Genomic DNA, 26,544 nt, shown 5'->3' with positions numbered 1-26,544 from the left:
CATTTCTCTGCATAAATACATAAAGTGAGCAGTCAGTTTCCATTAGTGGAAGCTCATAAAACTTTGTTAAAGCTGCCTTGTGCTGTTTTTCCTTCAGTGGTCCCCCAAATCTCATGTGTTGTGGATGTCAAGACAAGTAGCCAGTAGCCTAGCAGACACTACTGACTCTGCCAGCACAGAAGTGTAATGCAGATCTTTCACGGGCTGCAGGAAAGGGGTTCAGTTTGGAAAATGGTGTGTAAATACTACAATAATAGCCATCCAACCTGTAAACTCTCAGGTGGCTACTCAGGAAGCATGTGGCCTTTGCTGACCATACACTGTTATGCCTAATATCAGGAGAGGAAGGAGGCGTGGCCAGACTCTTTGTACACCACTTATTTCTGCAAGGAAAAATAGTAGTCAGACAAGATTTTTAAACTTATTCAAAGGATTGTTCCTCCCTTACAGGGTACCTGAAGTGACATGTGAAACAAACGAGATAAACACGTATGTGCAGTCCCAATCCTACTTGGAACTAGCCAATGTCCTTTCTTGCTTTCTCCTCAGTTTAAGGATTCAGAATCAACAGCTATGAATGTTTCTCTGTAATCAGACTGTATAAAGCGCCTAACAGTTGCAAAATAATACAACCGAATAGGAGAGTTTGTAACCACAAACATGTCAGGGGTTGACACGCGGTGCGGTTGCTGTCCAGTTAAAGCACGCCGCACGTCTTGCCCAGAGCCGGCTGCTGCCCAATCAGATGTACATGCAGAGATTGCAGCAAGTGGACGTTAAGTGTACTGCTGTCAGCCATTCATCTGACAGAGCACCAAGGAACCTAAAAAAAAAAAAAAAAAAAAAAAAAAAAAAAAAACTTACCTGGGGCTTCTCCCAGCCCCTGGCAGCCGTCCTGTGCCCTCACCGCAGCTCCGGTGGCTCCCGGTCTCCTCCGATGCTGACCTCGCCAGGTTGACATCTACTTGCGCTCCAGTTCACTGAGTCGCACTGATGTCATCCGGACTGCACTGCGCAGACGCAGAACTACTGCGCGTGCTAAGTACAGTCCGGCTGACGTCAACACGACTATGTGAGATGCACATTGGCGTACAAGTAGGCCTCTTTTACCGAAGGGGACCCCGGGTCACCAGCGGGGTGCAGAGCTGCGGCGAGGGCACAGGACAGCTGCAAGGGGCTGGAGGAAGGCCCAGGTAGTCGATTTTTTATTTATAATGTTCCTGGACGTGTCCCTTTAAGGTGGCCACTAATGATCCAATCCACTGGACGATCGATCATTTCAAAACGCAGCTGTAATCGATCGAAAACAATGGATTGTGCACACTACTGAAGGAAAAATGCTGACTGATCTAAATAGATTGATGGGATCAATCTGAAAATTGGACTGATGCCACTAATTTGATTGGATTTGTCAGCACATTTTCGTTTGTTAGTGTGCACCATCGATCATTTCCGATCAATTAAAGCGGCAGTCAGAAACGATCAATCGTTCAGCAGATTGTGCTGTTAGTGGCCATCTTTAGAAAGACGGTGATCTGCACTCTTTAAAGTGATCCCAGCGTGTTCAGGTGTGCAGGAATGATTCAAGAATCCCACAGACAAGATCATCCCTCAATCTGTCCAAAAATGTCTGCATTGCGATCACTGTTATCTCGTGTTTATATCTATCTAGGACAATATCCTCATATGGACTATGTCCCATGGGTGTCTCCATGCCTAGTGAGAAATCACTAGAAAGGAAATGTCCTGTGTGCCCAGCTGTCTAACTTAATTGGCACCGATAGCAACCCAGCACTCTGACTTAATTGGCATTGATAGCAACAGTATGGTCTGCTGTTCTGTCACTAATGACTGACCTCTAGCAGCATTTCCACCAATCACGTTCCAGAATTTCGGAAACCTCTATCATTGGCTGGGTATCCCAGGAACTTCTCACTGGTGACCAAGTCACCCCCTTATAACCCTATGAGGAAAATGTGTGAAGGGGTCTGGAGCAAACTGTCACTACAAGATACAAAAGAGCAATTAGGCAATTAGGAAGCAACAACAGACTGATAACATTACTGAATTACACTGGGATACCAGTTAACAGAACAAACAATAAGAAGTCTGCAGTGCAACTTCCTTTATGCTGTTGTCTAATATTTCCTCATTATGTGTGTTGAAAGGGGAATCTAGCAGCACTGAAGATCTGATAAAAGCAAACAGCAGCTTATTACAAGCGATACTGTAAACAATGCTATTCAATTCCTTCCAGCAGCTGACATTGTAATGTCCACAGGAAATGACAGGCAAATCTTCTTACTGGTGATTGGTAAATAATTCCCCTGCTGCTGTATCAACACACCTGAAGGGTGACGCTGCCCCCCTGACACGCAAGCCTGAAGAGGTCATTGGGCAACATTATTTAAATTAGGAATGCACCTGCAGAAAGTTACACCACAATTTCCCTCTTCAAAAGTTATAGTAGCCTACCACTGATTTCTGGGGGAAAATACATAGTCTTGCTCAGTACTACATTTTAGTGGGGCAGATAAACATAGCTTCATAAAACAGAATCTCTGCTGTAAAAGATTAGCCACAGCATGATAACTTTTATGGGCACAAAAATTCTACATTACAACTTACGGAAATCCTAAAATGTTTACAAGCCGGGTTCCCTTTTTGCAGGGAGAACTAAAAGGGTTAAGCCTCAGTGTTTACTGGGGAGAGCTGCCTAGGCAGATCTCCTGTAGACTATGCACAGCTGCTGATGAGAACTAATTAGACACTGGTCTGGCTGAACAAGCACAGGAACACAAAGCCAAGCTCATTTTAAACCAGAGGCTTACCAAAACCCAGTGCAGCCAGATACACACTTGCTCAGACTGCAACCTGTCATGCATACCGTAATTCTCAGCCGTGTGACCATGACATACACAGGTGTATTCCTTCTAGACCCAAACATTACCTATACTAATAGAAGGCACCCTTGAAATATGCTTCTACCAGCAACCCTAGCCATGCCCCCCTTACTGAACCAGTCACACGAGAGATGCTATTTTAAGGAGGCACTTAGTGGGAACACAGATGAAGCTGCTGGTACCATGGAACACTGACCTGCATTTTTAATAAAATCAGAATACCTTTTGAAACTTGAAAAACAACGACAGCCAGAAACCCTCAGGTAGGATAGAATGAAGTAATACAGATAACACAGTCGTGCAGTATGCTCGATAGGGGGGGATAGGGGTACACAGCAAAAGGATAAAGTAATGTGCAGTAATTCAACACATTTGACACATTCAAAGGGGTTCAGCTGTCTGTAAGAGGTCAATAACGCTCTGACACCTGGATAAGCTAGTAGAGAACAAGAGTTTAAAGGCTGCCTTTACACCTGTTACATAGTTATTTGGGTTGATAAAAGACATACATACGTCCATCGAGTTCAACCAGAAAACATACACCAGCCTGCTCCCTCACATATCCCTCTTGATCCAGAGAAAGGCGAAAAACCCTTACAAGGCATGGTCCAATTAGCCCCAAAAGGGAAAAAAAATCCTTCTCAGCTCCAGCTGGCAATCAGATAAAATCGTTGGATCAACATCACTGGGCATTACCTAGTAATTATAGCCATGGATGTCTTTCAATGCAAGGAAAGCATCTAAGCCCCTTTTAAATGCAGATATAGAATTTGCCATAACTGCTTTCTGTGGCAATGCATTCCACATCTTAATCACTCTTACTGTAAAGAAACCTTTCCTAAATAAATGGAACGTTTCCTAAATAAACATTTTTCCTCCATGCGCAGATCATGTCCTCTACGGACAAAAAGCTAATCTGCCAAGCTTTTATATTGTCCTCTGATGATGTATCTATACATGTTAATTAGATCCCTTCTAAGGCATCTTTTCTAACTGCAATATCTTTCCTGTAATGTGGTGCCCAGAACTGAATTCCATATTCCAGATGTGGCCTTACTAGAGAGTAAAACGGGGCAATATTATGCTAGCATTTCAAGTTTTTATTTCCCTTTTAATGCATCCCAAAATGTTATTAGCTTTAGCTACAGCGGCTTGGCATTGATTATGATTATTTAACTTGTTGTCGATGAGTACTCCTAAGTCCTTCTCCAAGTTTGATGTCCCCATCTGTATCGCGTTTATTTTGTATGGTGCTAGACCATTGGTACGACCAAAATGCATGACTTTACATTTTTCAACATTGAATTTCATCTGCCATTTATGTACCCATATAGCCATCTTCACGGCCAGGCTTGTACATGGAGGGAAGTGCGACCAGAAGCTATCTTCATCTTTAATGTCAAAGATTGTTTAGAGGTTCCCGGCGCAGCACAGCAGATGTGTAGAAAGACCAGCAGGTTGAGGGTGTTTACTGTTGCCCTGGGTGTGTGTGTGCGTGTTGCTCAATTAGAGGCTGAAGTCAGAGAGCTAAATGAGCGGCTCGCAACAATGAGACGCATAGACAACATGGAGAAGAACTTGGATCTCACGATCCAGACACTGATTGGAACCGGTGAAGGTATAGATAGGAAAGTGAAGGGGATCAAGGACTGAGGCTTGGGTTACACCAGCTGGAAGTGGGTAAGTGGAGGGGAGAAAGTGGGGGTGAAAAACCCCTAAATGTTGTATCAGAGAGACTCTAGGGGAGATAGTGCAAGACCATGAATACCATTCCAGTAGTGTAAATGAGGTACTGTATGAATAGGGATATGAATTGAAAAGAAAGTTTTTAGAAACTTTAGTATGGAAATTGTGTGCCACAAAGATCTGAAACATTCTGTACTGTAATATGAGTGATAATGGTTTTGATAATGCTTATCCGAAGATTCATCTCAGGTAGCTTGAAATAAGGAGCACAATGTTTTCCGATCGATAAGACCACTAAGGGAAAACACCAACATGAATAATGATCAGTCTCATGTATTAAATTGCCGGGTCTCCTGACCTATCATTTTACCATTGAGAACGCGTCTGGACTCACAAACACAAATTAAATATCACGCAATGTCTGACTGATCTGTTCCCAAGAAGCCCAATCCATTTTCAAAGCAGTGTTGTGGCGATTGCTAAATCCTGCACCAAAACTTCACTCTCAGACAGGAAATGCAAGAACTGAATGTGAAGAACAGTATGAAAATGGGATACCAGAAGATACTGTATGTAATCATGCACAAAGGCTGAGTTTCAAGAGGAACTTTAGCAAAAATGGGAAAAAAATAAATAAATAAATACATTGCAAAGTGAGAAGTGAAAAAATAGAAGAGATCAAGAAATGATTGATATTCGCCATGTAATTTGTTCATATTGTTTGATCCACAATCAGCCTGCACGTCATCATATTTACTGCTGGCAGACATAAAAAAAACCCAGACAGCACCAACTGCCATTATCTATAAACACACCCCCTAAAGGTAGCCGTACATCTAGCGATTCTGATAAAATTGACAAAGCGATCGACGTTATAGGGGAATCGACTTCAGTATGGTCGATCGAAAGTAAATCAACTAGTGACTCACACACTACAAGCGATATTTAATGCAATTCACCTTCACATTCAATCTGACCGATGTTGTGTCCCCATGCTCTGAATGCAAAAATTGATTCATAGTCGACCGAATGATACATAAACAGTATCTGATTCCTGCGCGATCAACCGATATCTTGTATCCTGCTTGATTGACTAAGCTGGTCGATTCGACATGATATCAGATCCTTTTCATCGATTGGGCATACTGGAACACACTAGATTCTTTCTTGATTCGATAAAATTATTGAATCGAATAATCGATCGTACAGCAAAATTGTTAGATGTGTGAGCACCTTACCAATGCAATAGGCTAAAAGGTTGTTTTTTTAACCTCCTTAGCGGTAACCCCGTGCTGGACACGGGGTAAGCCGCCGGAGGGTGCCGCTCAGGCCCTGCTGGGCCGATTTTCATAATTTTTTTTTTGCTGGACGCAGCTAGCACTTTGCTAGCTGCGCCAGCACTCTGATCGCCGCCGGCCCCCGCCCGATCGCCGCTATTTGCTGCGGCGCGCGCCCCCCCCCCCCCAGACCCCAGCGCTGCCTGGCCAATCAGTGCCAGGCAGCGCCGAGGGGTGGCCCGGGACTCCCAATGACGTCCCGACGTCGGTGACGTCATCCCGCCCCGTCGCCATGGCGACGGGGGAAGCCCTCCAGGACATCCCGTTCTATGAACGGGATTTCCTGATCGGAGATCGCCGAAGGCGATCGAAGCGGGCGGGGGGATGCCGCTCAGCAGCGGCTATCATGTAGCGAGCCCTCGGCTCGCTACATGATTAAAAAAAAAAAAAAAATTTTTAAAAACTGCTGCGCTCCCTCCTGGCGGTATTTTTCATACCGCCAAGGAGGTTAATAGATATACATAAGCATTGAGTGAGATATTGCTTGCTTGGCAGTTGGAAACAGCTGTTATTTCCAACAACACAACAAGGTTCACAGACAGGAAACTGTCAAGACCAAGGTCCGGACATCACACCATGGGAGGTGTTTCACCACAATTATTATTATTATTATTGATTTATAAACCGCCAACATATTCCATGCCGCTGTACAATATCAGCTATACAGACTTTCCCTCCCCCCGCCCGTCCTCCTTCCCGATGATGTATTGGAGAGGTAGGGTAAAGATTTCTCATGGAGAAGGGAGTATCAGTTACTGATTGGGATGAAGTTCGATCCTTAGTTACAGTTCCTCTTTTACCTCCCTGGCGGTATGATTATTTTCGGATTTTAGGATCTAAAAGCGATGCAATTTTTTCACAAGCTATTAGACCCTAAAAATCACACCGCCAGATAGATCTGCGGTAGCCCTGCACACTACTCACCTGCCATGGATTCAGCTCGAGGTTACCGCTCTGAGCTGCAGATTACCGCTAAGGAGGCTAAAGTGAAACAGCCACTGACATGATTTTCTAAAATCATCATATATCCACTAGTACGGTAAACACCTATTAGTAGCTCACCTGTTGGGTCCAGCGGTCCGGCTCTTCCGAAAATCAGCTGGGGTCCTCAGCTTCCGGATCGGAGCAGCACAGCGCAGGAGAACTTCCTCTCGGGCATGCGGCATCCCCCATCATCCCTCTAGGCATGAGCACACGCATCTACTAGATTTAAAGAGAACCCGAGGTGTGTTTAAAGAATGTTATCTGCATACAGAGGCTGGATCTGCCTATACAGCCCAGCCTCTGTTGCTATCCCAAACCCCCCTAAGGTCCCCCTGCACTCTGCAATCCCTCATAAATCACAGCCGTGCTGTGAGGCTGTGTTTACATCTGTAGTGTCAGTCTCGGCTGCTCCCCCGCCTCCTGCATAGCAGAGAGGGAAGGGATGCAGGCAGGGACCGGAGTTCTGCAGGAGGCGGGGAGAGCAGCAGACTGACACTATAGAGATAAACACAGCCAGCTCTGACAAGCTGTTTGTCAGCAGCGTGGCTGTGATTTATGAGGGATTGCAGAGTGCAGGGGGACCTTAGGGGGGTTTGGGATAGCAACAGGGCTGTATAGGCAGATCCAGCCTCTGTATGCAGATAACATTCTCCAAACCCACCTCGGGTTCTCTTTAAGTAGGCAGGTGTGTGCGTGGCAATCTACTCCATCAGGCGCAAGCAGCCTGATATGATTAAAGTGACCAATTGTTACTAAGCCTTTTCACAGCCAATGGCTGTATATTTCTCCTGCCTATACTAGCTTCCTCCTTGCAGTGTGATCTTGCCCGTTATAGCTTCAGGTGCCTTAGGGTTGTTCTGCCTGGTGTGCCCATTTCTGGATTCTCGTGTTTGACCTTTTGACCTCATTTTGGATTGCTGCCTAGTCAGACCTTGGAATTGTACTTGACCTGCTTTGCCTTGTCCTTGGAACTGCAATATTTCTGCTCGTTTGTGTATGACCCTTGGACTGTTGGATTAGTTGAATGTCTCACAAATTGGTACTTCTTCTGATTATCGGTTGCCGACCCGGACTGTTCTTGACTGCAATTTAGCCTGTTCCCAGTCTAGTGGGTTCTGCCAGTCCCATTGTCTTACGGACTTCAGTTACTATACCCTGTGCATATCAAGGCCTGGGTGTAATCGGGTGTTGAGACAACACTCTTGCCATACTTCAGCTTCCCAGGGAAGCACTACACAAGGTGAAGACAATGGAGGAGTCTGAAGCATAGGAACAGATATAAGGCAGTGGATCCACCAGGCCTCACAATACCACTTACTGTTTATGGAGTTTGATACGTGCCTTGTCGCTGGCCGAGGGGCTTACTCACATGTCTGTGGATATGTGGACCCAACAATCTTGTTTTTTTAAAGGATTGTGTGAATCCACTGGCTGTGAATGAGACGGGGTCTCTACATTTTGCATTGAATTGGTCCCTACTTGTAAACTGGGGAACCCACCACCCTAGGCATCTCTCACTGGACATGAAGGGGAGCCGAGTCCTGAATTCAGATGAGAAGTGGGGTACGATTCTTCCTTAAATTGCCTTCAACAAATGTGAACAAACCTAAAATTGAACTGTCACCTTTATAAGAAACTTCTTTATCATATCCCGTAGAACAAATCCATAGAAGTGATATGAGAGAGAGAGAGAGAGAGAGAGAGAGAGAGAGAGAGAGATGTGGCCGGCTTCAGGCTGGCGGTCACATTGATAAAATGATGGGTTTATTTCAGTTGAGAAAAACACAACAAAACTAAACAGAATATTACACTAATACGACATGGGGAATGTTCATTCACTGGTAATAGGCAGCAAAAACAAGTGTTTGAAGAGGGAAATGGTGCTCTGGGGAAAGTATAACAAGGTCAGGATGACAACTGAGAAAGGCTAAATTGCCTTTCAGTAAATGAGACTAACTGCATAGATGTGAAGCATTAGATGAAGGCTGTTATTTTACACTGAAGAGAGTCGCAATGACTTCTCCCGGAAAGCATTCAATGCCAGAACTCAAGTGGTGCAATTACTGACAACTGGGATAATGTGAAGCTGCTATTGTGAGACTCAGGCCAATCTGGCAGCAGTAGCCAAAACAATCTCCACTAGTTACTCCAGCCCAATAGTTTCAATGGAGGATCATCAACAATGTATGGTGCAATGGAAAATTATCATAATTGCATCCAAACAAACAGTCATTTTCAGTGGGAGATAAGAAAAAACTGAGCATCCATGTTTCACTTGACAGGCTTCATTTAAGGTAGAGCTCGTGTAGCTTCCCAAGCAGTCAGAGAGACCACCAAGAGGGGATACAGGAGTTTCATAGGAAAAATTGGGGTTCGGAGGATGAAGCAAGGGGAGGGTGGCATGCAGCTATTTGTCCCACAGCCTGTCCTGTTCAACGCAAAAGACATGAGAGCCGGGGGGGGGGGGGGGGGGGGGGGTGAGGGTAAGATTAGATTCACTTACGAGGGTTGTCCCCTTTAAAAGATCCCCAACCACAGCTGTGGTCGTGGGACAATGTGCATGCACGTCCATGCACCTCTCCTGATCAGGCTCCTGTGGCCGGGAGTGTTATGCGCTTGCTTAGTTTACAAAGTCTTATACCGTGCCAGCGCAGAACGCACCCTGCCACGGGAGTGCGATCAAGAGAGGCGCATCCGCATATGTGTAGTAGCTATGGTCATGGATCTTTCGGAGGGGACAGCAGACCCGTAGAGGTCAGGGGAACTACAGCAAGGGACCAGATAGACTGCTAGGGCCTGGAAGATGCCCCAGGGATGTACATCTAATCTTTGCTCCCCCGGCTCGAATGTCCCCTAAACAAAAGTCAGTAAGAAATTATGGCCTCAGCCCAGCAATTTCAATTAATCAAGTGATTAAAGTTGATTAGGAAAGCAATTATTCTTGTGTTCATTGAGGAATGGAAAAAAAAAAAAAAAAAAAAAAAAAAAAATCAACAGATACTTTTTTGTGCTGAGATGAAGGGCATCCACAGCTATAATTATTTGGAAATTCCTGGTAGAGTTGATCCAGGGATTTATCTGACTGCCATCTGGAGTTGGGAAGGATTTTTTCTCTTTTAAGTCTAATTGGACCAGGCCTTGTAAGGTCTTTCCCTTCCCTTGGATCGAGTGGGATATATGTGGGTTCAGGATGTTTTTCTTTTTTCCTTCTGGTTGAACTTGATGGATGGATGGATGTTTTTTTTCAACCAAACTATGTTACTATGTATCAAGGCATGCAAAATGAAGTGGTAGTGGGATAACGGTTACTCCCTGACATATTTCTGTTTAGTGAATAAACAACCATTCACCAAATAAAGCTACTGTGGTATAATGTATGGGCACCTTTAAGGAGCCAAAACAGTAAATTAGAGCAGTGTCCACTTCAAATTTCCTTCTCAGCTTAGCACTTAACCCCTTCTCTGCCAGCAAAGCCAGCTAATACTTAAAGGGAACCTAAACTGAGAGGGATATGGATGTTTCCTTTTAAACAATGCCAGTTGCCTGGCAGTCCAACTGATCTCTTTGACTGCAGTAGTGGCCGAATCATACCTGAAACAAGCATGCAGCCATGGCCGGATTTCTGGCAAGGCCACATAGGCCATGGCCTAGGGCACCAGATAAACAAGGGGCGGCCTACAGACAGTGGGCATTATTTGCAAGTGTCCAAACAAATGAAAGTGATCAGGATAACTGCACTATTCGTACCAGCTGGCATCTGCCTGTGCTGTGCTACAGGCAGCTGCAGTCCGTTAACCAAACGTTTGTGAACAGTGTGTGACTAGCAAAAAGCCAGACCTTGCCCAATAACATAGCAGCAGCTGCAGGCAGTTACAGAAGGTCGGGTCCCACGCACTTGGTGTGGGGGATTAAAGGATCGGGGGCAGCACCAGCAAGTAGTACAGAATACAGAAAGCAGCCTCTCACAGTACCCATTTCTTAATTATTGATTGGCCAGCGCTGTTACCCTGGAGACAGCAGTGGGTACAGGACTCACTTTTACGTGTTTCTGACCCCACTCAATGTCCAATTGTGAGCCACTTTTGACTATGTGTGTGTGGTGGAAGGCTCCCACCACGCCCATCACCTGTAGATCGCTTGATTGACCAGTTCCCCCATGTGACGTGATTGATTCACTTCACATTGTCATGGAGACCTCGGCACTAGCCGCAATAGTGGACATCATCGGCCCAAAGTTTTGTGTGTGTGTGTGTGTGTGTGTGTGTGTGTGGAGAGAGGTGGTAGGATACGGTTTCGGTTGGGGCGGCTGGTAATAGTCGGCCTTGGGCGGTAAGAAGTACAAATCCGGCCCTGCATGCAGCTAATCCAGTCTGACTTCAGTAAGAGCACCTGATCTGCATGCTTGTTGAGGGGCTGTGACTGAAAGTATTAGAGACAAAGGATCAGCAGGAGAGTCAGGCAACTGGTATTATTTTAAAAGCAAACATCCATATCCTCAGTTTAGGTTCCCTTTAAAGTGCCACTTTCTGTGCACAGCTGCCGACCACTTAACCTCTTTTCCCACAAAGCATGTCCACATCTACCTGTGCCTTTTCCAACAAGGGAGTCTGGTCCATAACAAATCATTGATTTCCATCATTGTCAACTGAGAGCCCAAACATGAAGTATTCAGGAGACATTAGAATGAAAATGCTGAATAAATGGTCATTTCTGCACAACTTCACTTAAAGTGGATCAGAGATAAAATTTTAGGCCTTTTTTCCACGGACTGTTGAACTGTGGGCTCAGCAAGCAGTTACCAGGTGGCATTGAGCAGTTACCAGGCAGCAGCGAGCAGTTACCAGGCATCAGTGAGCAGTTGTGAGAGATTAAGAGGCATTTTACTGCCTATCAACAGTCCGTGGACTGTAGTTTATAGGGCATTCCTCAAGCCAAATACTTTTTCTTTTTTTTTTTAACACTCTAATTCCCTATAAACTAAACAAGCCTCGCCCACAGCTCCTCCAGCACCTAGGCATTCTGAGTACCATGTAGCAAGTGCTCATGGGAGCTCAGGCTGAGGAGGCTTTTCTCAAAGGAGGAGGAGGAGAATTTACCAGCCAGAGATTTCAGAGGCAAGGGGGTGGAGAGGGGAGAGGAGAGGAGTGGAGTTTTCACAGGCTGAGGGGTAAAGATGCAGAGTAGAGATGGCCCAAACCTCCGATTTTCGGTTCGCGAACGCAAACGCGAACTTCTGCAAAAGTTTGGTTCGCGCGATCTTTCGCGAACCGCAATAGACTTCAATGGGGAGGCGAACTTTCAAGACTAGAAACACTTATGCTGGCCAGAAAAGTGATGGAAACGATGTTTCAAGGGGTCTAACATCTGAATTTTTGCATGGAGGAGTGGGATAGATGACAAAAGTCCCGGGGAAAAATCTGGATTGGACACAAAGCAGCGTTTTAAGGGCAGAAATAACATTGAATGCTAAATTGCAGGCCTAAAGTGCTTTAAAACATCTTGCATGTGTATAGATCAATCAGGGAGTGTAATTAGAGTACCGCTTCACACTGACACACCAAACTCACTGTGTAACGCACCGCAAACAGCTGTCTGTGTTGTGACGGCCGTGCTGGACTGGTGCGCACCATGGCGAGAGTGCAGGCGATAGCGGTTTTCAAGCCCATATGGTTGCCAGGCTGAGGTAGCTCAATGACAGAACAGTGACTGTCCAGCTGATCAAATTTGGTCTCTCCACAATGAAGCAAGGACCTCATTATCTTGGCTGTGCTGCCCCCCCCCCACCCGAGACACTCATACAGCCATCGGTCATTGCTTCATTGTGATACGCAAGCCCCTTCACCGCGGCAAGGTAATGATCACGAAGGGGAATTGGCACATGTACATGCCTTTTTGTTTTGTTGCAGCAGAAAAATTAGGCAGGCATGTACACGCACCAGAAAAAGCGGCCTTAAATTCAGGAATCCACCTGGAGTCCTGGACCCTGTTGGTGGTGGCGGAGAAGGCAGTCAAGTGGCCTGCAGGCAGAGGTGCTGTGTGGGGAGCGACTTAGTCTTGGGGCAGGCAGTCACACGGCATGCAGGCAGAGATGCTGTGTGTGGGGACTGACTTAGTCTTCGGGCAGGCCTGAGCGTGCTTTGCAGACCAGGCATCTGTGATCAGATGGACCCTTAACCCAACGCTGTGTGCCAGAGATGTCACCACTTGCCTTTCAACATCACGGTACAGTTTAGGTATTGCCTTTTTTGAGAAAAAATTGCGGCCTGGTATCTTCCACTGTGGTGTGTGGCTTTGCTTTTGTGTGCTGCTTTTTCTCAGGTGGTCATCCCATTGCAGTTTGTGCTTTGTAATCATGTGCCTTCGTAAGGTAGTTGTCTCTACGCGGGTCTTGGTCTATCCACGGCTCAATTTTCGGTGGCAGAGAGTACAGATGGCATTGCTCTCATCTGAGGCAGACACAAAAAAAATGTCCACACCGCTGAGCCCTGGGGTGATGGCACTTTGGTGGTGGCGGTCGACTGAGTGTTAAGTGGGGTGCCAGAATCAGAGCAGGAGGAGGAAGATATGTCACGCTTCCGTGCGGAAGCTGAGAAAGATGAGGTGTTCTGTGTTAAATAGTCAACTACGTCCTGACAATATTGGGGGTTGATTGCACGTGCCTTCTTCTGAACACTGTACTTTGGTCGAGGGCCGCACAAAATCACGACAGCGCGACCTCAAACAGACCTGCCAGGTGGCCTGCCTCTGCCTTTTGTTTTGTACATATTGGGGGGGGGGATGAAGTGAAAGGTATGCGCTGACTTGACTAATGCAATGTGCAGTCACACAGGTGCAGTTAACAGGTATGCACGGAGTGGTATATCACACTGCGTGCACTCACGTAGATAGGTGGGTGCACTGTGAACAACAGGTAGTAGGTATATACAGTGATGGGTATTACAATGTGCACCTGTCACACACTGACAGGTACCGGACAGGCACAGTGACACTGCGTGCGCTCACGTAGGTAGGTGGGTGCACTGAAGTGAACAACAGGTAGGTTTATGCAGTGATGGGTATTATAATGTGCACCTGGCACAGTAGTAATTATAGGAATCAGAAAGTTGCGCCTTTGACAGAAATCCATGCATCTACCATGCCCCCCTTCAGGAAACCACTCACCGGATGATGGGGTCTAGAATAGACCAATCAGCACATTCGGGGTGTATAGCCCCCCGTCGCCCTCCAGGCTATCAGCTTCCTCTGTGAGCCTCTGCAATCCGGTCCGGGTTTGGACCTGAGTCTGGCGTCCTGTCGGGGCTGCGATGGTTAAGGGGGGAAAAAACTGTATCTACCATGCTTTGATTCCTATTTTTGATTGTACTGCTGGCCATAACCCAGAGACTGAGCTGCTGCACTTGACATTTGGCAATTAAGGCTGTATATGTGTGGCACCTTTTATGGACATTATTGATACTCGTTCCGTGTGGGCTGACTAAGTACACTCTGATGGATATCATATTGTCTGTTTATCACACTTGTGGAGCGAGCGCTTTTTATCTTTTTAACAGTAGTAACTATACCACCAAGGGGCCAAAGGCCAGCTGTGACTGACTGACAGGGCTGTATATAAATAATATAATGCAAGTGGGCCACACACAAAAAAAAATAGATCACAAGAACAAGATTATCTCTAAAAAGAGCTGTTGAGGGGTGCTTTTTTAGCAATAAGAATCAGCAAGGAGCAAGCTAACAAGCCTACAAGAGCCTAACTAAGCTTTCCCTATAGCTCTCTGCACAGCAGCTATCCCTTCTCTAATTACAGCAGGCACACAAGTGAGTCCAATGCCTGACGCTGCCTGCATTTTATAAGAGTGAGGGGGGGGGGGGCTCCAGGAGGGAGTGTAGCCTGATTGGCTACATTGTGCCTGCTGACTGTGATGTAGAGGGTCAAAGTTGACCCTAATGATGTGGTATAGGAGGCGAATCGAACCGCCATAAAGTTCGCGTTCGCCTGCGAACGCAAACCACCGAAGTTTGCCGGGAACTGTTCACCGGCGAACCGTTCAGGCCATCTCTAATGCAGAGCAGTTTTCCTGTGTAATGATGACAAGCAGAATATGGCTGCTCTCATTGTATCACGGGAAGAAATCATCACATACTGCTGAACCTGTTTGCAGCTAGTTATGCTGTGTAAACTATCTAAACTTTAGATAAGATATATAGACAAGTTACTTGTTATAGTTAGTTTTTCATCTCGGATCCACTTTAATCACGGTAGCGCAATATTCTTGTAATTGATTGGCCACAAGCATCATAAATCACGCACACATTGCTTGGAACACACCAAGAGCTGCATTTTAACACCCACTTGACTGAACGATCACAGGCTAAAGAGCCTCTCCAGGCAGCAAGTGGAATGAGTCAGTCAGCCATTAATGTTACATTAAAGAGAAAAACAACCCAATAAAGATCTCAAAATCCTCTCAAACTATCCTGGATGTAATCCATTGACCATTTACTAATGAATACATTGTTTATGAGGTTTCTGATGAATTTGCATCCTACATAAATCTGTGCTATGGGGGGTGGAGGCGCCCAAAAACAGGTAGTGTAATGAAACAAAAATATGGGGGGAATATGGAGGTGTCTTTACTGCTCCAGGTGTAAGAATTCAAACCACAGGGAAAATGTAAAAAGATTAAAATGATTTATTCAGCACGATTAAAAGGACAACGCGTTTCACGGGTCTCAATCCGCTTCTTCGGGTCAATACAAGTGCCTTTAAAATATGGTCACAAGCATGGATGCCAGAAATAAGAGATTTCTGGCATACATGCTTGTGCTGAATAAATCATTTAGGGTAGGAACACGCTAGGCAGAATTGCATATGCGTTTTTCCCACTATGTGCTTTGGGAAACGCATATGCGATTCTGCCTAGTGTGTTCCTACCCTCTATATTTTCTCCATCCCCCCTTATTATTTTTGGTTTCACTGCATTACCTATTTTTGAGCACCTCCACCGCCCCCCCCCCCCCCCCCCCCTAGTACTATACATTACATCTCGTTTGGAGGTGTTCAACTTCCAGGTGTGGTGTTATCTACAACAAAGAAGGACTGACCAGGAGTGCGACCATCCAGTTCCAGTAGGACCTGGAATACCGAGCAGGGATGGTTATTCCCATCTTTAAATATGCCAACTATAAGGAGAGCTAATTCATGAGAAAAAGTCAGTAGATTCATAAAACATTGGTAAAATTTACATGCACACACAACACACTTACATTTATCAGAGTTTATGCAAACTAAGAACAGCTGTTGCACACAGCCAAACTCCTGTTATGTACATAATATGCACATTATTCGCGTTTCTGCCTAACCCGTGTTATACAAGGAAAGATGTACATAATGCGAGTTGTGTCATCTGCACAACACAACGCATACTACGTTACTTGCATAAATGCTGGAAGTTTTACTTGCATAAAAGCTGGTAAAATGTATTGTACACTGTCTGCACAAATACATTTTACCGACCTTCTGTGGATCAGGGCCATGATGAGATAAGCATGGATACATATATAGAGTGGGCTGTGTGCGCATTATCCGCTAGGAGAGAATGGTGGAGGACAGTTTCTCAAAGGCTAGCGGCTGCTTCTGCAGCGCCGGTGAAAAGAGCATAGAAGAAAAAGGGGATTTTTGCCAGTAAGTACACAAATTATAATATAAACTTTGCCAACCCCTTATCCATCCCAGTTTTGAACTCTGGATACAAAAAGTAAATAATGAATGTTTAGTTCCCCTTTAAAAAGTGGACCTGAACGCATGCATGGGACACAAGAAAAACACAGATTAATCCACCCTGTTTGTGTTTAGAGTGACGAGCCTGTCCAAATTCCCTTCAGCTGCAAGTAATCACAATTGTAATTTGAGCTCTCAGCACAGGAATCTCGGCAGTCCTTGGCAGCTTCAGCTAATTTGTAAACACAGGATGTTAACAGTTTGTCTGCTTCCATGAAAGCAGGAGGTAGACACACTGCAGATTTACTGCAGGAGTTCTGTAAGCAGTAACAAAGAAATGTTTTTTTTCTTTAAAGGTTATTATGCTGTTGCTTATCTTTTACAGCACAGAGGAAGTTCTGAGTGCAGGTCCGCTTTTAGAGCTGATCTAAAGAGAGTTTAACTGCTGTAAACAAATAATAATGGTACTGAAAACTTAGATCTATAGTCATATGAAGCCACAGTACTGTATAAATATAATTGGGAAAACAAACCCTGGACTGAGCCAGCTGGACGGCACATTTGCTTGGGTGAGAAGGAGCCACTGAATCATCCAATCAGCAGACAAAATCCCATGGCAGGTGCCAGGCTCCTTGGTTGGCGCAGCGTCTGTTCCACCCTGTCCCCCTGCCAGCCGCCTGCACTCACAGACAATGCTGTCGATACAGAGACTCCGGTTTACATTCTACTCATGTTCGGAGTAGGAGACCCAAGGGCTGTCGCTGAGGAAAGGGCTACATATCTTGTAGGCAGACGTCTGCATTACATTGTGTGATGGCATTTCACGAACACAGAAAAATCATTGAAGAAAAATACAACAGCCCAGAGCAGAAGCGCAACTCTGTTTACTAAAGACCAAACCAGCAAAAACGGTATTGAAGAACCGAGTTTCTCAAGAGAACTCATTGCTCTCTTCTTCTCTGTCTCCTCATCAGAAGAGCAGATCCAATCAAGCACTGAATCTTACGGTAACTCTAAAGCCCACGATACCCTATCAGATGCATATCCTATCAATCGCTGTGCACCACTCAATATTCTTTCAGATGTCCGATATCTGATGGAATATCAGTCTGACTACTGTCACCGCTAGCTCTGTACTGCTCCATGCAGAACAAACCTATGGGAAATGATGTTCAAGCGCCTGCTTGGGAACAGCGGAGTTTGTCAAACTCTTCTGAAACTTCTTGTTCCAGAACTCTAAATGCAGTGAGTGAGAGGACAAGGATCAGGTAGGCTGGAGGGGTGGACCAGGAATGGAGTGACGAATGAAGGTGGGACAACATTTGGCCAAGAGGACCCACAGGTCAGAAACTTCCTCAGCCATCAATGAAGAAAGAAAATGGGTAGAGCCTAACAGAAAATATTAAACTAATGCATATAGATAATCAGACCAAAGAGAAGACCATACAAGCAGTTTTTATTTTAAAAAGCTATCCACAGCTCAGGTACACTTTATGAATCTTTTTTCAGTTACTTTTTGTACCAAAATCACTGTGTCAGTCCCATAGCACAAGTAAACGGCCGCCCGCACACGAAGTTCCAGAGACCTGTAAGTGGTGATGTCACCCAGAAGAACTGACGCGAGCTGGGCGGAAGCAAGGCGAGCGGTTCACTGAGCCCGACAGACGGAAGTGACGTATGCCGCACCGAGACACCAGCATGGAGAGTAGCGTGCGGATTGTTCAGTAGCAGATTACCACCGGGCCCGTAGCGATGATGAATTAAGGGGAACAGAGTGGAACAGAGGCGGAGAGGCCATCTGTGAAAACTTCTGAGGTGATATTTATCACATATAAGCAGAAACTGTGAATTTGAACATACGATAAGGGTTAGGTTTACCCTATCCAGGAAACGTCTATTAAATTGATGATAACAGAGGGAACTATTGGAGATTACTCTGGAGTTAGATCTGTATTGAGAACTTTTTGATGGGAACTCTTTTTTGTATACATATTTTTTACATTTTTATATTTTTTGGCCCAGTCTTGTGTACACATTGAGACTAAGGGGAATAGAAGGGCCCTTCTTTTGGATGTGTGTGTGTGATGAGATTGGATGAATGAATTAACTTATTTTATGTGCAAATTTTATGCGAATTTCCCAAGGTTCTTTGAATAAATGTACATATATTATAGCGCGTGCTAGACTTTTTTATAATTTGAGTTTATACCTATCATGGAATTGAGGGATCCCTTATCTGACACGCAGCTGTTTGGATAGATATCCCCCCAGCGCTTGGTTTAGATTTTCACTTGTGATAACCACACTAAGGTAGCAGTGTAGACAGAAGGCTATTGAATCCTTACAGGTTCATCTTAAAACCGCAGTTAGGCTCAGTTTTATGCATTATGCAATAGAATATAATTTTACATTAATTCTGTATGAAGAAATTGTGCAGTTTTATTCACTGAAAATAACAAAAGATGGCAATTGTTATTAATTGGTATGAATATTACCAATTAGCTTGTTATTTCCTCCTCTGTATTCTCCAGCTCCCTCCTTCTCCTTCACTCCCAGTCTGTCTGAAGCTATGACTTGTGAGAAGTCAGCAGGGAGGCGTGGCTTCCACTGACAGAGCAATCACACTTCCTCCCTGCTTGGCCATGTGACTAAAAGGGGAGTGCTTCAGGCTAACTGGGTGTGAACAAGCAACTGTTAGTCAATGCTCTATGAACTGGCGGAGAAGGTGGTTTACATTTTTGTTGTAAAAACACTGCAGTGTTTTGTTTGCTGTTTTTTTACAATTTATTTTTATGTAGAATGGATTTAAAATTATGGTCTAACAAATATATTAAAGTGGTCTGAAACTCTGACTTTGTATTACTCATACAGTTGTCATATTTGCTCTCGTGCACACGTAATATTGTCTGTCTACATATTCCAAGTTTCCAAAGTGTAGTTTTTCTTGCCCTGAAAACTGTCATTGCATTTTATTCAAACTGCTTTTTATTATATATTAAAATCTTCTAATGAGTTTTTCTGAGCGGTTTGTGTGCCTGAAGCAGAGACAGCATCTCAGAAAGTTTTGTTTTTACTTGTTATGCTGGGAATACACGGCTCAATCTTGAGCCATTAAGATGGCTCAATAGATAATTTCCAACATGTCCGATCACCGTTCAATCGCTTTGCCGCTCGATTTCTCATTGAAGTGAAATGGAAAAAGATAAGAAAAACGAGTGGAAGATAAGAGAATCGAGCAGGCAAAAAGATTGGGCGCAGAATCGTGCGCCAGAATCGACTTGTGTATTCCCAGCATTACCGACAAATGTATAAACATTGGAATGTAAAACAAAGATACTGTTATCTCCAGCTTGGATGCGGATTTGAAGCTGAATAGCAGGACAAAGTGCTTTGTTTAACCATTTCAGTGATGTTCTGCTAAAATAAAATTCTTGGATAGTAGCTTTAAAGCTGTGAGGAATCTTATAGAGCAAAGTAGAAATGCTGACTTTCAGACTTCTAACTATCGTAGCAGAAAGTACAAAATTGTCAATTTCAAATTGATTCTTCCACTCACAATGGGGATCTAAGAAAAGATAATCAATTTACAGAAAGTATCAAATATTAGCATGCCCTGTATTATTTACTGAACACAATATTACATTTTTGGTAAATTGGTAAGGGGTCTCAGGATACCCCCTGTACCCATTAGCCGGAGTGGGAGTGTTTTTCTGATCACACCTTATTGGGATAATCAGGTAGCACTATAAGCCATTGCCCCTGATTACTATTCACCCCACTGGGCAACAGCTGTTCTTTGTGAGATGGTAAAAAGTTTTTCCTAGCAAAGTATACAGTGGAATGCAGGGGAGGGAGGAAGTCATGCAGGTAAATCATTTTTAGCGTGAGTTTCTTTCCCCTAGGTTTACCTATAAACATCCTGATAACTTGCCACAAACAAATGCGTACAAGTGCATAAGTAAACGTCAATACCAATCCAGATCATATTGCAGTCCGAAAAAACAATACTGTATTAATAACAATTGCTTTGTGCCATATTACATGAGAATTTACAAACATGGTAAACACACAGTGTTTCACTATGTTTTCATTGAAGCCATTACCATTTCCAGTAATAAGGAACAATGAATTACGCAAGATAGTGATAACCACAAACAGGACAGCAAACAGCATCTTGTACTATAACTAGCTCCTCCCCAAGACTTGCTCAATAACTGGAGGTAGTGTCTAATGCTTGTCTGTCCTGACAGGAGATTGTACTTTTTTTTCCTATCTCCAGACTGGTCCCCCCCCCCCTCACCCCCCCCCCCCCCCCCCCCCCCCCGTAGAAACAAAGTCCCAAGTCAAAATATCTGTGTTTGAAAAATGTATTTGAACAGCCATAAGCATTATGTATAGCAAACCCATGGTTGTACTACATTTATTTATCTAGCAGTTAACACAGTGACAGATATTGCTCCTTTCTCACCTTCTTTGCCCCCCAGGACACACAAAGTCAGGGCAAAAGCGACTAGATCAAGCTGTATATAAAACTGACTATAGTAAATTCTTTCTCCAGAAGGGCAACACAAAAGGAACAAGGGGATGCGCATGTGACCCCCTCTGTTTTCTTTATTTACAGCATCTTTATCCCCTGTGAAGCAGGTGCTGGGCACAGGAAAATAAAGAACTTCACACAGAGGGCCCAGTGGGTGCCCCCCCCACCAGCACATTCCTCTCTATTCATGTGCAAATAATGATCCTCCACTTGCGGGTTGTGGCTGTAATCTAGTCAGACAATAAAAGTTACCACTTAACTCTACACTTTTGTAACCTGGGGGAGGGCAGCTACTAACAATGTGTAAAGCTGCTCACAGGGAGCTAATGGCCCATACTCACGAGGGACTTTTGTCGCCTCAACACGCGGCGCGCGCGTGTTGCGGCGACAGGTCGCCCGTGAGTATGGGCCGTCGCACGCGCGCGCACCCCGAACTGTCGCCCGCCGCTCATGTCGCCATGCAATTGAAAGTTTCAATCGCATGGCGACAGTCGCCGCCGCACCTCCCCCGCAACTGTCCTCGCCGCTGGTCCCTCTTCCGCGTGTGTACGCGGAGGGACCTGGCGAGAAGCTGTCGCCGGCCTGTCGCCCACACGCTCACGTGTGCTGGCGACAGGCAACATTTGCAGCCCGTGAGTACGGGCCTTAAGGTTGCCTAACATACCAACACTATCAAACTCTCTGTCCTGACACAGGGTGACAGAGCTGTGAGCAGGAATGCCTGGCGCAACAAAGTGTTCTTGTTTAAAATACCTGGAGAGGAGGAGCAACACAAATCATCACTGTATTTGCATGTTAATGAGTGGCTATGATGAATTTTGCTCAACTTTACAATGCTAAATGAATAACATATTTCTTCTGCATACAGATGAAAACTTGTGAAAGGTGTTTCATTTTTGTTTTATTGAAAGTAGTAATACAATGCTCCATTGCTGCACTATGCAAGGAGTAGTGTTATATAGGCTATTATAGGGTGGGAATGATATACAGTGGTGTGAAAAACTATTTGTTTCTTATTCTTTTGCACGTTTGTCACACTTAAATGTTTCTGCTCATCAAAAACCATTAACTATTAGTCAAAGATAACATAATTGAACACAAAATGCAGTTTTAAATGATGGTTTTTATTATTTAGTGAGGAAAAAAAACTCTAAATCTGCATGGCCCTGTGTGAAAAAGAAATTTCCCCCCTTGTTAAAAAATAACTTAACTGTGGTTTATGACACCTGAGTTCAATTTCTGTAGTCACCCCCAGGCCTGATCACTGCCATACGTGTTTCAATCAAGAAATCACTTAAATAGGAGCTATCTGACACGGAGAAGTAGACCAAAAGCACCTCAAAAGCTAGACATCATACCAAGATCCAAAGAAATTCAGGAACAAATGAGAACAAAAGTACTGTAATTGAGATCTATCAGTCTGGTAAAGGTTATAAAGCCATTTCTAAAGCTTTGGGACTCCAGCGAACCACAGTGAGAGCCAATACCCACAAATGGCAAAAACATGGAACAGTGATGAACCTTCCCAGGAGTGGCCGGCCGACCAAAATTAACCCAAGAGCACAGAGAAAACTCATCGGAGAGGCCACAAAAGACCCCAGGACAACATCTAAAGAACTGCAGGCCTCACTTGCCTCAATTAAGGTCAGTGTTCACGACTCAACCATAAAAAAGAGACTGGGCAAAAACGGCCTGCATTGAAGATATCCAAGGCGCAAACCACTTTTAAGCAAAAAGAACATTAAGGCTAGTCTCAATTTTGCTAAAAAAAAACATCTCAATGATTGCCAAGACTTTTGCGAAAATACCTTGTGGACCGACGAGACAAAAGTTGAACTTTTTGGAAGGTGCGTGTCCCGTTACATCTGGCGTAGAAGTAACACAGCATTTCAGCAAAAGAACATCATACCAACAGTAAAATATGGTGGTGGTAGTGTGATGGTCTGGGGTTGTTTTGCTGCCCCAGGACCTGGAAGGCTTGCTGTGATAGATGGAACCATGAATTCTACTGTCTACCAAAAAATCCTTAAGGAGAAAGTCCGGCCATCTGTTCGTCAACTCAAGCTGAAGCGATCTTGGGTGCTGCAGCAGGACAATGACCCAAAACACAAGAGCAAATCCACCTCTGGCTGAAGAAAATCAAAATGAAGACTTTGGAGTGGCCTAGTCAAAGTCCTGACCTGAATCCTATTGAGATGTTGTGGCATGACCTTAAAAAGGCGGTTCATGCTAGAAAACCCTCAAATAAAGCTGAATTACAACAATTCTGCAAAGATGAGTGGGCCAAAATTCCTCCAGAGCGCTGTAAAAGACTCATTGCAAGTTATCGCAAATGCTTGATTGCAGTTATTGCTGCTAAGGGTGGCCCAGTTATTAGGTTCGGGGGCAATTTCTTTTTCACACAGGGCCATGTAGGTTTTGAGTTTATTTTCTCACTAAAAAATAAAAACCATCATTTAAAACTGCATTTTGTGTTCAATTATGTTATCTTTGACTAATAGTTAACGGTTTTTGATGAGCAGAAACATTTAAGTGTGACAAACATGCAAAAGAATAAGAAATCAGGAAGGGGGCAAATAGTTTTTCACACCACGGTAATTGCTTCCTAAGTATATAGAGGCAAATTCACTAAACATTGGTAAAACATACATGTGGACATAAAGTCTACTAGTGTCTACGTAAACAGCGTAGCAGGTGTTACGCAAATAGCACAATGCTGACTGCCTTTTCCAAAGTGAAGTTCTCTGGAATAAGTGTATCAAATATATAAACTGTGTAATAATGGTATAGTCCCCTAATTCACCCTGTTCAATAAAAAAAAATTGGGTGAGTGAACTTGATGTTTGTATCAAATCTTATGTCTAATCTATCAAAAATGTCATAAAGTGTATGGCTACCTTAAAAGTCAACCTTCCGGGACTTTCCCAATTGTATTGCTTCATGGCGGCAGAATACAGTACATGTACAAAACAAGCACAATGTTTTGGGTGCAGTGCCTTTCATCAGACACCTAGAGTAATAAAGATGGAGGAGCACCCACAAAATAGCCAGCATTGTGTGCTCAGACCCCCAACCCCAGTGCCTCCAGGGGTACACAATAATAGCAGCAAAGTTGGGTCGGCACCATCTCTGGTATGGCTTTGGCAGTTTGAAAAGGATGAATTACCCAAAACAGCAGTCTGGTACTGCAGTCTGGTACTGCGCTCTGTTACTGCAGTCTGTTACAGTCTGCTACAGTCCGGTACTGCAGTCTATTACTGCTGTCTGTTATGCTGGGCATACACGGTGAGATAATGCGCCGGCATCGAGCCAGAGGCTCGATGCCGGCGCGTCACCGCTCGTCCACACATATCGATTCCCGCTCGTCGAGCCGGGAATCGATCCACGCAGTGATCGGACACGTCGGAAATTATCAATCGAGCCATCAGCAGCTCGATTCATAAGAAAATACACCGCCGTTCATGCCCAGCATTACAGTCTGCTACTGCAGTCTGTTACAGTCTGCTACTGCAGCATGGTACTACAGTCTGCTACTGCAGCATGGTACTACAGTCTGTTACAGGCTGGCACTGCAGTCTATTACAGTCTAGTACTGCAGTCTGTTAGTTTTATGGTGGCCACTAATGATCCAATCTTTTTCATCCAATCTTACCATTTCTATGTGATATACAGTAAGGGAACATTATCCATTCAATATATTCATTCAATTTACTCTTCTACTACACAGATTTGGTAAGATTGGATGAAAAAGATTGCATCATTAGTGGCCACCAGTCTGGTACTGTTAGTCTGGTACAGTCTAATGCCTAGTACACACCATACAATTTTCTGTTAGATTTTCTGTTAGATTTACTTGCCAGATAGATAATTTCCAATATGGTGGAAATGATCTATCTAACCATCTATCTGCCTAGCAATTAGGCATTGTTCTACTCAGCAGGAGATAACCAGAAGACAATGCACCAGAGATAATGACCAGTCTCTACCAGAACTTTACAGAAAATAATCTAATTACAGAAAATCTAACAGAAACATCTAACAGAAAATTGTATGGTGTGTACTAGGCATTACAGTCTGGTACTGCAGTCTGTTATGCTGGGCATACACGGCTCGTTTTATATTATCAATCGAGCCGCTGATGGCTTGATTGATAATATTCAACCTGTCCGATACCCCGCCGGATCGATTCTGCGCTCGATACCGGCGGGGAGAACAATGGGAGCAAGCGAAACGCTGATTAGCAGTGCCAGCGGGGACGAGCGGGAATCGCTGGCTCGATACCGGCGCATTCTCGAGCCGTGTATGCCCAGCATTACAGTCTGGTACTGCAGTCTATTACAGTCTTACAGTCTGGTACTGCAGTCTATTACAGTCTGGTACTGCAGTCTATTACAGTCTGGTACTGCAGCCTAGTACTACAGTCTGTTACAGTCTAGTACTGCAGTCTGTTACTTCAGCCGATTTTAAATATATGTCAATAAAAAGCTGTTCTACATTTACTTAGGTGGTGGCAACCCAACTTTGCTGCATTATGAGATGCCTGTCGCACTGAGTTACATTGAATCCTTATATAGTCTACTATTCCAAGACGTCCGGCATATGGAAATATGAGTGAAGATGCCATTTACCATTTTTGTGATTATATCACAGATGGCTGTTTGAATGAAACACTGAAAATATGTATGTGTCCCACACCCACCCCTCATGTGCCTGAAAGGTTTTGCCTGTTCTGTACATGCATTCTGCAGGTAGGAACCAATAAAAAAGGAACAGTCCTAGAAGGTTGATCCACTGTCGTTCATTTGTTTGTCTGAAGATTGCACTTCTAGGGTGAGTTGTGTCCTATTGTGCAAGGGGCTCCCTAAAGCTCTATACAAGTTTGAATCTAGCCAAGAGAATTTCATGTGCACTGTACCTTAAAAGTTCCACATCAGATCACGAACCATGAAAGTCCGACATCAGATCAGAAACCATTGCAGAGAAGTCCTTCTTTCGTGCATTCTTCACAAAAACAAAAGATATTCAGATAATTATTTCGTATTTTTATAGTGTGATGTACAGAGTATATTGTCTTGTCACCTAACTGTCCCTCAGAGGAGCTCTAATCCCTACCATAGTCATATGTCTATATTGTGTAGCGTATGTATCGTAGTCTAGGGCCAAAGTTATATGGTGAAAATTATATCATCCCTACTGTGAAGTATGGAAGTCGATATCTAATCTACTGCATTTTTTGGACTATAAGACTCACTTTTTTCTCCCCCAAAAGCGGGGGGAAAAGTCACTGCATCTTATAGTCAAAATGCAGGGAGTTCCTGACTCCGCACCCACCGCAATATCGGGACTCTGTGTACTGTGCCCATGCAGAGGAGGACACTG

At 44.3% G+C, this 26,544-nt stretch overlaps 1 protein-coding gene across 5 annotated transcripts in view; it reads right to left on the bottom strand.

Moving 5' to 3' along the window:
- PIK3CB (phosphatidylinositol-4,5-bisphosphate 3-kinase catalytic subunit beta) overlaps positions 1-26,544 on the bottom strand; it is a 266,903-nt gene that overhangs the window by 196,518 nt on the left and 43,841 nt on the right. For 2 of the 5 annotated variants that reach the window (XM_068280541.1, XM_068280540.1), the window contains exon 2: positions 26,081-26,166. The exons of 1 other annotated variant lie outside the window; for it this stretch is intronic. The gene's annotated coding sequence lies outside the window, so the exon portion shown is untranslated. Of the gene's footprint in view, positions 1-5,827; positions 5,846-6,387; positions 6,408-26,080; positions 26,167-26,544 lie in introns of those variants that run through there. 2 more of the 5 variants (XM_068280545.1, XM_068280546.1) reach the window with 2 other exon arrangements.

Source organism: Hyperolius riggenbachi, chromosome 4 (genome assembly GCF_040937935.1).
Source record: "Hyperolius riggenbachi isolate aHypRig1 chromosome 4, aHypRig1.pri, whole genome shotgun sequence".
NCBI classification, from domain to species: Eukaryota; Metazoa; Chordata; class Amphibia; order Anura; family Hyperoliidae; genus Hyperolius; species Hyperolius riggenbachi.
This window is presented reverse-complemented; position numbering and strand designations above follow the sequence as displayed.